This window comes from Neodiprion virginianus, chromosome 7, assembly GCF_021901495.1.
Source record: "Neodiprion virginianus isolate iyNeoVirg1 chromosome 7, iyNeoVirg1.1, whole genome shotgun sequence".
Lineage (NCBI taxonomy): Eukaryota > Metazoa > Arthropoda > Insecta > Hymenoptera > Diprionidae > Neodiprion > Neodiprion virginianus.
In genome coordinates, this window is record NC_060883.1 from 17,485,661 (window position 1) to 17,500,267 (window position 14,607).

General features: G+C 39.6%; 1 protein-coding gene across 2 annotated transcripts in view; it reads left to right on the forward strand.

Moving 5' to 3' along the window:
- The window catches only part of LOC124308481 (zwei Ig domain protein zig-8), a 409,568-nt gene that overhangs the window by 191,825 nt on the left and 203,136 nt on the right, over nt 1–14,607 (forward strand). The gene's annotated exons all lie outside the window — the stretch shown is intronic.

Consider the following 14,607-nt stretch of genomic DNA (forward strand, 5'->3'; position numbering starts at 1 on the left):
CGAGAATTTATCGACGGATATCTACGATTCTGGTCTCAATCGATGCCGTTCTTCTTGACTTCGATCTGATGAAATTTTTGATTCGATCACTCCGTCAGTTTCCTAATTATTTGAATAATGATATCAAAAAAAAAAAAAAAAAAAAAAAAAAAAAAACAAAAGATATCATTTGTCAATCTTACAGGAGGTCAAAAAGAGCGGGAAGTTCAAATTACATGTTTTTTCGACACGCTGTTTATTTGGCACAAAGTCTTTTCAGCCCTGTGTTAAAAATCCGAAACTTCGAAAGAATATTTTTCACGGTAAAAACTAACGTTCAGACCTTGGTTCCGCGGCAAATGGCGAAAGGAAAACAAAAAAAAAAAAACTTTCCGCAACATGAAACAGTAGTCCATTATACCTATATAGTAGGCGAAGGCGCCGCGCGTCGGGACGCGTTAAACGAGCCCTTATCCCCTGGCTAATGTAATTCGCGGGAAATAAATCTGTCTTCCTGGGACAGGGTGAGCCGCCAGTGGAGGACGGACATGACCGCACCGGCTACCAAGTAGTACGTGCCAGTTGTAGGTACCTACCCAGAAAGACCGTCATGCCGAACCTCCGTACGGATGGGACACCTCGACTAGAGTACTAGACACCAACACGAGTCTGCCTTAATGCCGGACGGATGGGCACTTGGAAGCCTTTCGCGTCCTTCCTCTCTGCAGCCCCCAACTACTCTTGCCCCGAAACCCTCCGTTTACGTAACATATTCTATGTAACAACGCTCTTCTGGACTGAAATTTAACGTGGGATGCTCGACGCTCCACCTCAAAATTTTTCATATCCTAGCCTTATCATAGTTGATTGTTAATTCTGACTTCAGATTCCTGATCAGAGACCCCAGAAACACCGGGGTAACAAGTTTCGGCCGGAAGCATCGAATTTTAATGGTTTTTTTCGATTTTACATCCGCCATATTCGATCCGCCATCTTGGATTTAGAAATGGCCAAATTTCGGCTTCAGATTCGCGATCGGTGACCCTAAAAACTCCGGAGTAACAAAATTCAGGCCAATATATCGAGTGGAAGAATGTGTGACTGAAAGGGTTAAAACGTGAAAATGTACTCGAAGAGAGTTTCGGATTTCTACTTGTTTTTCATTTTCTTCTTCTTTCCGTTTGATGGATTGACTTTGTGACGATGTATGTATTTGGATAGACGATAGTAAGAACCGAAGTTCGGACGGATCAGCGGATCAGCAAATTAGTGGGCCTACGACTTTAGAAGGAGAGAGTTGTGTATGGAGGTGTCAGTAAATAATAAAGTGTGTGAAATTAACCCAAATCCTGATCAGGTAACAAATTAAATAAATAACGACGAACTGAAACAATAAAGAAAGTCACACCATTCTAAAATTATAAACACGACACATCAAACACTCTCCCTTCAAATTCTTCGAACAATTGTTCCACTCGATTTTATCTATATACACTTTTACCGTCCGCTTTTATGTTATTGTTACTATTTTCTTTTATTCTTACTCGACTATTGTCTCTTATACCTTTTAACTTATACACCTGTGCCGTCCACTTATATTTTTTAAACTATCAAACCAAGTTTGTTGGGTTGCGACGTGCAGGGACTATAAATTTGGAATTATGTACTATTAAATTATAATTGACTTATGATCAATAAGAAAAATAATTGCAACTTTGAAAGATATTTTCGTCGAATTATAAAGAGCGAAATACGATTTACACGAAGTCTCCCGGGAATTCGTCGGAATTAATGTTCTCTCAGCGACAGGTTCAAATAAGAATCGGTCATGATTTCAATTTGCTGCTGAAACGAGTAAGTTTTACTGTATGATTTGCAAGGATATCTATTCGGCGGTTGATATATTTTGCGCAGCTGGATTTCTAACTTGTGAAATGGAAAGATTTGTTTTTTTTTTTACTTCTCAATTGCTTTGATGCGAAATTCAATTTCGTGCTTTGCAGGACTTTTATTGGATTTTATCGGTCTTCGTAAGATTTGAACATACTTTGCAAGCTCTCACGTTACTTCATACCGTAAACTTTTACGGAGATTCGTGGGGCTTCGATAAAATTTCTTGTACTGAAAAATGTGTAATTTTTTTTTTTTTTTTTTATATATTACTTGTTGCGAAATTCTGATGAAATCGGTATCGTTAAAACAAATGTATAAATATTGGTAGAATTACAAGGAAGTGTAATTATAGCAGTCAGTACGACATTTGACTGATTACTGCTATCTGTTGAATCTGTTCGCTTGGTTTATTACATTTTCTCGCTTAAATAAGGCCTTCACATAAATTTATCGTAACAGCATCATAAAATTATTGATTTACAAGAAAATATCGTTGTAACGACCATAATCGGAAAGATCGAGTAGTAAAGCGTAACAGATTTTCTGGTTGTAATTTCAAACCTCATTTTCACTTCAAATACATAAAAAAAAATATTTTTCAGTCGTGGTGAACAGTGAAAATAGTTAATCACCTCGTAATAGCTGTATAGAAATATTTGGAAACCAGTGTGAAAAGTACCTTTAAGATTAATTAATATTCTTCCAAGTTTTTACACGTTGCCTGAAGAGTAAAAAAGTCTTCATTTTACACGGAATAAAAAAACATTTTCCCAAACTACGTTAAAAATTACGTTGATTATTGTCAACGCAGGGCATGCGCACGTGTAATAAATACACGCCTCTATGATACAGTAATCTAGCCTCTAAATTGGATAGAAATTTGCTGATTCTCCGGAAAGACCATCGTCGAGTCTTGAGAACGCGAAAAAGGTAGAAATGAGAAAATAAAAATAAGGTGAGAGGAAAAAAAAAGTATAGAGAACGAAAAGGAAGAAAATAATGCTTGTTCATTTCAAGAGAGATCGAGCGGAAGAAGCGGACGGTAATTAGTCGGACGAAACGAGGAGCTTAGAGTTCTCTCTCCCTCTCTCTCTCTCTCTCTATCTCTCAAACAAGAACCCAGGTGTAATTGGAGAACGCGCGTTGAATCGGAGGTTATCAGTTGTCGGCTGATTCCGTTGGCGTTTCTTCTTCTCCTTCTTCTTCATCTTTCTTGCCTCCATACTTCATACCTAGGACTGTCAGTAGCCGAGTATCCTGCACCCATTTGCCGCTCAATCTTTTGAGCCTTGATAGAAAAAAGATTATAGATCGAATGTTACGGAGAGTTCTCGTGTTCATTTTTATTTTATTTATTTATTTGTTTGTTTGTTTTTTTTTGGGTCACATCCTTTCGCCAAGAATAAAGAAGAAAGATTTCGTTGATCGAGACACGGAAAAAATCGTGCGAATAATGCAAGTTTCGTAGCGTTGTGAAAAATGTTGACGTCGTCGGTCCGTTTGTTTGTTCGGGTTGAAGAGAAAAATTTCGTACGCAACTTTGCGCGGATTCGTCCCTTCGTTAATGAGTTCATGCGCTTATGATAACGAACTGCTTTTATAACGCGAACGAAAGAAGAAGAAGCGAAGGAAAAAGGAAAAAAAAAAGAAGAAGAAAATAAAGAAAGTAGGAAAGAGAGAAAGAAAGAAAGAAAGGAAAAAGAAAAAAAGAACAAAAAAAAAAACGAAACTTTGCAGGAAGAGAGATAAGGTTAAACATTTCATAAATATGGATTAAAATATACAAGATAATATACAAGAAAGTTCGGTTGCGTGGTTGACTTTTATATTAAAGAAAAACTGTGCTGACAGGCTGGTTTTATTAAGTAATCCAAGCTAAAAGTGCGTCCGAAGAATAAATAAATTTCGCAAAAGGAAAAGAAAAAATCATTATTACGCGGTAGCGGGATCCTACCTACGACAAAAACGAGCCGCGGTGTTGCGAGTAACAAATAAAAAAAAAAAAAAAAAAGAAAGAGAAAAAGAAAAAAAAAACCGAGGTTAAAAAAAATTTACGTCGTTATACCCGGCTTACGGTTTTACCTAATCCTCCCCCCTCCCTCCCTTTCCCTCTTGCGCCCCACGGAAATCCACAGCGTCAATTTTTTTCTCATAACATCAACTTAAAACGTCGTCATATAAACTTCGTATTTCATGTAATGTATACACATAAAGCTTCAAGGATTATGTATATTCATCTCACCCTTTTTCTGTACGTACATTGTACTTATACGTGGTCACGCTTAATGTATACTTTTGTAATTATTCTCTCGTCACAGTGATGATTAAATGAAAAATACACAAGGTTGAAATGATTTTTGAATAAAATGTGTATGAAATAAAAACAAACGATATGGCGGATTAATTGTAAGAACGGAATTACCAACGAACAAATAATTAATTTTTTTAACCGCCGGGAATTGATTTTTCATAAGGGATCTGTTTACCATTTACTTGTTTACAACAATATCATACGTATCTTTACATCTTATATTTTGAGTTAGAATTTCTTGGAATGTATAGTTGTTGGAAAAAATCGTATGAAACTTAAATTTTTCGATAACAGTAGGAACACTTCGGTTCTAACATTGCGTTGTGAGAATTTTTTTTTACGTCAAGGGGATGTTGATTTTTTCGCATCTCCGCACGCGGCATAAACTGACGAATTGTAATAATTTCGATCCATTTGAAACGACTTGAATCTATACATCACGGCATAAATTGACTCAATTACCAATCGCGAGTGTTTCAGTCTATCGAACAGTTGTTTGTAAGTTAAATAACGAAGAGTGAACGCGAAGCTGCGGAAGAAGCATCGTTGGTAATTGGTTTGTCCTCTGGGGGTGAGTCGATGAAGTGAAAAGCGATAAAGCACGGTAGGAATCAGGAATCCAGTGGCATAAATTGATCCATCAAGGGCGCGATGATCGGACGAGGCTCCCCTTTTCGCTCCGTCCAACTCCGAGCACGGGCGTTGAAACGGGGTAGTTTTCTCGGGTGTTCGAGGAGGTGAATAAGAGACACAAGGGAAGGACGGTGGGCAACTTGGCGAATTCTATTCAGCAGGTAGGAAAATGCCCTGGACGAGAATCGCTGTAACAGTGTCGACGGGATTCCGCAGTCAGCAATTTCAACCCCTTCTAAACCTCCCTCCCCCCCCCCCCCCCACTGACTGTGACACCCTAGCGCTCTTCATCCCTGGCTGCGCACACTTGAGCATGGAAGCGGAGAGAAAGAAGAGGGCAGTTTGCACCGGAGAAACGTCACGCAGACGGATGATTCGTCGGAAGTGTTCGTCGAGTTCTACAGGTGCGCAAAACTGGGGTGGAAGTCGTTCCCCGGAGGGTTGCAAGGGTCTCGCTTTAAAATCTCTGAACTTTGATCTCTCGGTTTTTTTTTTACAAATTGTTTTATACGTTCATGTCTGCAGGAAGGTTCGATTGTTTCCGAAATATGTGTATAGGTATGTTGTAAGGGAGCGTCGTCAACCCCGCGTATGTCCTTGGATCCTGCTGAATGGTTTCTCGTTCTGCTTAGTCAGGCTGATTGGGAGATATGAGTTTCTCAATTAAGTCGAGGGGCGGGATTGCTTCGTTTTGAAATCTGCGAGAAGGACGCGAAAGCGTTTTTTCACGTCTTGATTGATTCTCTCTGTACTCTAGAACTCCGGAAAGAAATTGTTCGATCGAATATTTATCTGAATCTGACCGGATCTCGTCAAGTTATATCTTTGATCGGTCATTTCAAACTTCATTTAATCGGATATTGCGTAGTTTGTGATTATTTTCAGTGAGGTTCGTGTTATAAGACTTGACTAATTTGAACATGGAACGTTATCTGATTTTGACGTAATCTTACGTGTATGTGAAGATCCAATATATCTACACACATATGACTTACTTGTGAATGGTGGACGTCAATTTCCAGATCCGGATTCAAATGTAGCTAAAACTTGATATTATTTCTGACTTGATCTGATTAAGTGTATGATTAAAGTTGTGTTTGAATTTGAGTACGAAATTAAGACTTGAAAGAATGAAATTTTTCGTTCTTTAGCTGTACTAATTACTACCAATCCTAACCAAGTATGATTCAAATCATGGGATTTGACGTTTTATCTAACAAAACCTTATTATATACAGTCAAATGTGACACTATATTTGGTTATGCAATACGATCAACTCTGACATATTTATTCAGATCTAACCGACAACTAGCTGTTAAGATCTGATATATTTTTCACTAAATCTAATCATATACTATTAAATGTGACACCGTGCTATTTGCACTTTGCTTTTACATTCAGATTTAGCATTAAGTTCACTAAAATCTGAATACGCGCAGTCAGATCTGACATTACGCGTCCAAATCTGTTTGCATATTATTAGATCTGACAGTATGTATATCAAAATCTGAATACATATGATCAGATATCAGCTTACGAGTACATAATTAAATTGAAAATTGGTCATTTATTGCTGGATTTGACAATATATTCGTAGAAATCTTGTTACATGTATTCAGATCTAGCATTATGTTTATCGAAACCTGTTTACGTAAACTCATATTTCATATTACGTGCACATGTCTGCATTGAAATCCGATCACATATTTTCAGATCTGACATGATACGGTCCTTATTTGAAGGTTGGTAAGATTTTCATTGAGACGCCCCCAGATCTGTTACAAATTCATTATAAAAGAATCTGTGTAAAGTTTCAAACCTCTACGTCAACTGGAACACGTGCCGCTAAAGTCTGAAAGTTTCAAATGTAAAATACATGCAGTGTTTATAACAAGTTATTTCGTTTTGTATGACTTTGGTATATATTAAGAGACCGATTTAAAACTTGGCAGAGTTGTTGCTTGTAATAATAGAAACAAACCGTGAAAGTTTCAAAATTTTACCATCATTTTATAATGTATTTCTTTGTATGTTTTTCTATCATTATAAGCAGCAGCTCGGTCAAATTTCAAATCGGTCACTCAACTTATACTAAAATCATACAAAACGAAATAACTGGTTAAAAGAACTACATGTAGTTTATATGTAAAACTTTCAGATCTTAGCGGCACGTGTTCCAATTGACACAAAGGCTTGAAACCTTGCACAGATTTTTGTGAACAATGACACAATGAAAATTTGTCTGGCCCCCAAATAAGGACCACCCTAACAGACATATCTAACCTATGTATGGTTGGATCTAAGCCCATATTCAGCTACTTTTACCATATCTGATATATCTTGAAACAAATAACTGCGTTGTACGTTTGTATCACATTTTTTCACTATTCACACATCACGTAACATCAAATGATTACATTTTACTTAATCCGATTACACGTTATTGTATCGAAGCATTATTTTTCGGAAAAGGATTACGGTTCGAGAGCCCACTTTGCAGGTTCGGGTGAATGATCGACGGGTCGTTTAAGGGCGTTTAGAAATGGGCGAGTGCTCGCTCGTTTGCTCGAATGGTTGAAAAATATATGCACCCCCATCCGGTTTAACGGTTGTAGAAATTTCCATGCGGTAAAGCCGCGCCGCGACAAGCTTGTACCTTATACCAAGTAAAAAATAACCTCGGTCAGCACAGCGGCGTGTTTCCAGCGTCGTCGAAACGCCCATATTTCGCCACTTCGACCCTCTATTCTCGCCCCCATTCCCCCCGCCTGGTGTCATCCATCTTCTCGCTTCTCCTTCGCTCCTTTGGTGGCTCCCTTACAGCAGCGTCGCACTGTTTCAGGTAATCCCTGGAATATGTCAACAGCTTAAGGCACCCAACCGCAGCGAGGCGAAAAAATGGGACTGCGAATTCTATTTGGTAGACACTTTTTTTCCGCCCTCCTTCTCTTTTCTACGTGTTACACCCTCCCGGGTGGGAATTTTCGCATTGCGGCAGTGGTTCAATTTTTACTTGGAAATTTTTTAACACCATGCATCGTGAAAATGCGAAGACCGAAACCTTGTTGCTGTTTTTTTTTTTCTGTCGTATGGGATTTTCTATTCAAGAGGTTTTCTCAACCCGCTAATGCTGAAGGTTTTTTTCTTGACTGTTTGCACGTTCCATTATCGTGTGGATCCCGAACCTATGAATTTTTAAAATCGACCTTGTCTTCTTTCCCGCCTTATTTACACATCAATTTCTTCTTTTCCTTGAGTGCTTCTTGTCAGAAGGTCCTCTGTGAGTTCCGACAATCCTCAAACTGTGAAAACTCTTACTATATAGGATCCTTGGCAATGATTTTATAAACTTTTTATGTTCACAATTTTTATTCGTCAAGGATTGTTTGAATTCCGGCAAGAATAAATTCGAATTCTAATTTATTCAAATCGTCGGTATAAACCAGTTTTTTGTCGTATCGTACCATTGCTTGGAGCTGAATTTCGGATGCATGGACAAGAAGGTGCTCGAAAAGATAATGACGAAAGCTCCTCCAACTTTCTTTATCATCAAAGTTCTTTCTGCAATTCACCGTATTTCATGCAAATAACCGGTGAATCAGTTCGAGTCGTTGGTAATTTCTGAGAATATCTGATTCCGCAAAGAGCCTGGGGCGAGTTGTTAATTGAATATACAAAAGCGGGAAAAATTTAAAACGGAACGTTTGCTGATTCGGGTGTTAATAATGTAATCAGAGGATTCATTCGTTTCACATAGGATAGAGAAAGAGAAATCGTGGAAGAGGAGGAAGTGTGAGTTTATAATATATTTTGTCATTCCCTGAGTTATTCAGCTTTACATTTAGTTGTGCGACTGAAATTGGCGATCTCTTCCCATTCACAGAGACATGTGCATGCCCAATGTACATAGAATCTCATTCGTTCCGTGAAAAAAGTTTTGTCCTTTCATCGGGACGAACATCGACCGTCGTCATTCAAAGAGAAAGTTTTTCCGCCCTCCGAGGACTGCCGTTACCGAGGCTGACAAACAAGGTGATAAATCCATCATAAAATCATCCGCTTCGTTCAGCTTTGAAAAAGTACTTTCCCCAAAGTTTCGGAGTGGCGAAATAATGTATAGAGATTTGATCGTTTCCCAAAACTCAGAGGGCATTTCCACTAAACTGTACCAAATGAATTTCAAACTCATTCTGCCACCCTCGGTGGTCAACTTCCGTTATTGTTTTTGTCCCGGTCGAAAGTTTAATTTCCCCCAACTTCGAGCGGCGTTATGGTGTTGGATTCGGCGAAGGCCTTGAAAATGAATCGTGGGGGGATGTTTTATGCCCCTTGGTAGTAATCTATGTTTGTGAAAACGTGTTTGTCATATTTTTTCTTCGTTAATTACGAGCTTCAGGAACAAATTTCTCATTCGAATGAAACTTTTCAGCTGACGTGACCAAATTAAGCTAAAGGTTTGGTAGGCTTGGATTACATTCAACCATTACTTACGCATCATAGATCGATCACACGTGTGCTATGCTGTGTGTGAAACGTTAATTAATGCTCTAGCAGCAGAACTTGAGAATTTAGCGAACATAATGTGTTTGACCCGAGACGCCCCATGGTCCATTCTATGAAAGGACGAAGTGAGGGAAGGAGGGAAACCGCTGAAAAAGGACTCCGGTCCAATTCATCTACACCTTCAGTTCCAGGTAACTCCATAACTGAAGTGACAATGAAATTCTCCGCGTACTACTTGATGTAGGAGCAACGGACTGAACTCCGTTCATAGCTGCAATCGTCCCAACGCATACGTGGAAGTGTGCAATGCATCGAGTTACGAGAAGACATAAAACCAGTTAGAGAATTGTTCCAGCCATATTATTTGGACCAATGACGGTGAACACGAATGAAACAACATTGCTACTACGTTATAGAAATTAATTTGACCAAATACGAACGGAACAAATTAAGGTTCCAACGATTTGAGCAAATGTCTTAGGATTGGAAGGTTTGAGGTGATCGAAATGTCATACTTCATTTTGATCAGAATCTAATGTTTTTTGGCTTAGTCCACTCGTTGATCAGATTTCCAGAAATCTTGAATTAGAGTGAGCTAACTGAGCTAACTGAGCGCTGGAACATTCGTCTTCAGGATGAAAAATACCAAAGTTCATGCATTCGAAACTTTCCGATTATAGAACCGTTTCTCATATTGTTGATATCTCAACTAGTGTTACTCAAATTTATTTGCAACACATATTTGTATGCTGTTTCATTCGCGATCACCATCAATGGCGTAAATAAGATTGCTAGAAAAGTTCATTATTGCGCGATTTCAGAATGACTTTCAAGGAGTTTCTTACTTTTCAAAATTTATGAGTATGTTTTGTTTATAATAGTTTAGTCAATTTCAGACAATCCTAAAGACGTGAAGTAACGATTCTTCCTAAGCATGCATCGTTACTGTAGCGTTACTAACTTGATCCTTATCCTTTTTTCTCTTTTCTTAACTTTTAACTTAGATCGTTTAACCGATTCACGATAGACGTTGATATCACCCCAATCGTGCAGGCAACTGAAAAAGTGCTAAAAATCGAGGTGTATTTTCCAACGTAACCTGCTGGGTGTCTGAAATCGGATGATGACACTAAATTTAGATAATCAAAAAGGTGAATTAGTAGGTTAAAATTTTGTCTGAACGACGGACGATTGAAAAGTATTGAGGCGAATTGACCTTTATAGTTACAAATTCATGATACTGAATATTATCTGAAATTTTGTAGCGATGACCCATCATGGTAAGTTAGTATTATTCCAGACTAGGGGGTTGCAGGGGAAGGAGACTCGGCCCTACTTCCATCCTCTTTGCCTCCATCCTCCACTTGTGGGTTGGTGGGAATAGGTTCATCATGGTGGGAGTTGGTCATCTGGTGATCGCCGCGTACTGAGTGAGGTGTTTTTGTAACCAGACTTGTATTTATAGCCTCTTAAGGTGCCGTCTGCCCATTTTAGCGGTACCCCTTGAATTCATGGCCCTAGTAACCTCCTTTTTGATGCATGGGGATCATAGTTTTCTAAGTTTTAGGCTCCACCGGTTCACTATTTTAGATGCAATAACAATGCAAACTACATTTTTAACCAGTGTCGTTCCGCCCTTTCCCGCCGGTCGTCTTTCCTCGCAATTCCCCTACTCTCAAACAATATTAACTAGGATACTGGTATTTCTGACTTTGGATGAGGGACCGTTTTCAACATGGTTGTAATACAAGGCTGGTTCTGGATACAGATTCCTACTACCAAAAAACTTACCGACATCTTACACAGATTTAAACCCTTCTCTGCGATGACGTCACTGCGTTCAACCCCTGTTGTACCCACCCGAGGATCAAAATCGTGCAGCCTTACGAGCAATTTGATAAATCCAAGGTTAGAATCGCGCTGTCTTACCAACAATCTCGCTGTCATTCCCTCTACCAACGGTCAAGGTACAGCGGAAAAGGGTTTGAGTCTTGGTAGGATATCGGTAAGTGCGTCGGTAGCAGGAATCTGTATCCAGAATCGGGTTTGTATTACTACTCACCACGAACAACAAATATCGATCAGAAGAAACTCGCGGAGAATTGGTCAAGAAGATTTCAAGTAGCGGAAGGATGTTGAATCAAGGTTTCGAACTTCGTCGATGTCGCGGGGTGTACAATATCTGATCATTTCGAACAGTGACGCGTTCCGGGCAAACAAACGACGCCGACTAGGAGCATTCAGTTAATTCTTGGAGCGTATCCTAATTGAAATTTACCCTTTGACGTAGCGCCGAGGCTTTATCCGAACGAGTAAGGCACACATGCTCCACCACACGTGTTTGCGTGTGCATGTATGTATGTGTATCAAACATTCTGGGTCAAATGTCGGTTTACTTTCGTTTTGTACGCGCCACGTGACACCGGAGGCACATGCCTCGGTGCTTCGGCTACGTATCGAGGAGTTTTAGGAGATGAAGGGAGAAACAGACCATATCATGACAAAGAGCGATTTCAGAGACCTTGTATATACACAGTCGACGGTGAAGGACAAAGCAAAATGCGGGATGATTCTGAGTACTCTGAAACCAAGGTACAAATACATTCGAGCATTCTTGTTGCTGGAGGCGAGGATAGAATTATATTCATGAATACCGGGAACGGGCTCTGTTCTTCGGGTATATTTACCTGCAAGGACTTTATTCGAACTTCGTTACCGATCAAAACTGATCTACTAAAAACAAATGAGGCGAAAGTGTAAGCAACTGATTACTGATGATTTCTCTCATTGGCATTATTAAACATCTTCTCTGTAGCAGACATGCAATTTCTATACGAGTACGGGGATTTTCTTGTGTTCAATTTCTTGAAGCCGAGTTATAATGTACAAAATAACGATACGTGATTTTTAATTTTCTTCGAAACCTAGTAGATGGAAAATTTTTCCTCATACTGATTCTACACTCGAGCGGAAATTGGCTGACAAATTGGACTGACGGCGTTCCCTCGACCTTCGGGTAATCAATTGGCTTTGCTGTAGATGAATGAAAAATGTAGCGTTTGACGTCTGGACAGAAAAATTCGATAATGAAATTTTTAAACGGTTAGACTTTATAGCCCTCGAGAAAAAAACTGATATTTGTATTCCATACGAATTAGTTTCCGCGTCATATTCGACATTGGCTTGGTTAAAGGAAGGCACTATAAAAGTTTACGTAGAGTCACTTACAATCAAGTGGATTAGTAGTTTGGATTAAGGTGAAGTTACTTGAAGTGGGTAGTACATGAAAAGCGAAAGTCGGTAGAACCCGACGGAAAGGAACTAATTGCAAGCAAAGGGATGTGAGATTAACAATGCAAAGTAGCTCGAATTCGCCATCTCGTTTCTAAATATTTCAAGATTCACTTATTTTCCTTTTGAAGTTGGAAGTTGCTCCAACAAATTCTGAGCTTCCATTGGGAGCTGCGATTGCACAACAACACCGTGAAAGTTCTCTATAAGTGCCTGAATTCGGGCCTGTGTCACTCGCGAAGTTTCTGCTCCCACAAGTTTCTCTGGCTGCAGGTATAACATTGCAGGGATGGGTGACTTTCATGTGTACCTTACGCCAATATAAGACCGCTGCGCAGAGGGATCCGGCTACTTTTCGCATTACTCCTAAGAATGTACCACACGTACAGTCCAGTCAAAGAGCTGTATAGACGGAAATATCGCCTAACAAAGTTTTGAAAGTGCAAATGAAATTCATTGGGTTGTGCTTAGTCGAAGCAATATTCACTTGGAACAGAAATTTGATAAAAAAAAAAAAAAAAACCATAAATGTCAACTATAGTAGCATAATTATTGATGATTTTGAAGCGATCTCAGTAACTAAAGTATGTCTACAATGACAAACTTGCGTCGTTTGAATGATTCCAATGAACCAAGACTGATTTTGATCGCGGTGGAGTTCTCTGAAGAAACTTTCGAATCTAAAAAAGCACTAAAAATATCCAAATATCAGACAAGTTGAACTCGACCACCTTCAGTCGCACGTTCGAACCTTCGTTGACACGGTGTCTCGTGTCTTTTCAACTCTTGGACGGACTGTACGTTTGATAAATCCTGAACGTACCTACCGACTCGATAGTCTGCAACCCAAGGTTACCCGATACTCAAACCCGGGTAGGTATGGGACTGTATCGACCGAGTTGGCTTGCCCGAAACTCCTACGAAGGGGTGAATTCTTGGGCAACTTCCGCGGCGCCGCGTCAGAGGCTTGGTAGAGCGGTAATAAAGTGAATCGTGGAATCGGGATAAACTTTGAACAACTGTATAAGGAAGCTCTGGCTACGGCTCCTCGACTCGCAACGCGGGGAAAATATCTTCGACCGAGATGGTTGGCTGACGAATCTCTGTGTGTGCGTGTGTGCGTGTGTGTGTGCAGCCAGCCGGTTCGTGTACCACTTCGCATCGCATCGCGTAGCGTTCGGGGTGGTGAAAATGGGGGATGAAGAGAGAAGGAGGCGCCTACTCGACGTATTACACGAAGTTCGCACACCCCGTCGCTTTCAGGCTTACCGGCATGAATTTACCCACCTCTTGAAAAGATAACGGACGAGGTTGGAGGGTTGGGGGGTGGGGGAGGGGGGGGGGGGTGGTGGTGGAGGGAATCTCTTCATCATCAGCCCGACGTCTGCGCCACGCTCTGCGTTTGTGTGTCTGTACCTTATACCTTATATCCCAGGGTCTTCTTAACGCCAGTGATGACGGGCACGCGTTTCATCCCCTCGCGGATTTGAATCACGGCAGATATTCATCTCGAAATTACTGTCTGTGTATCGCAACTCTCGTCGTAACTCGACTTTACGCAGGAGTTACGAACGTTTCCAAGATTTTTTCTGGAGTCCACTATGTGTAAAATTGTTAAATAATCTTCGAGATTGGTTTCACGACAAATCGTTTTCCTTTTCTTGTTTAACAATTTTCATCAGCACTTTTAGAATTACGGATTTACAAGAATCGTGGTGTGAATTTTTCAAAAGTCGATCAAGGAAAGAAATACGATAAGGAAAATAGCACAAAAATTAGTTTCATCATCTACTTAATTTAAACATGTAGTTTGTTACAAAGTCAAAAATATTGGAAGTTTGACTGGAATTCGTTAGTTGTCATTAAAATAAGCTGAACAACATTTACAAAAATCCATACAAAATATACAATGTTCAAAGTTTCACACATTAGAAGAAAATTTATCAACTTTTCGGTATCTTTATCGTAAGTCATATTTATATCTAATGTAATATTTG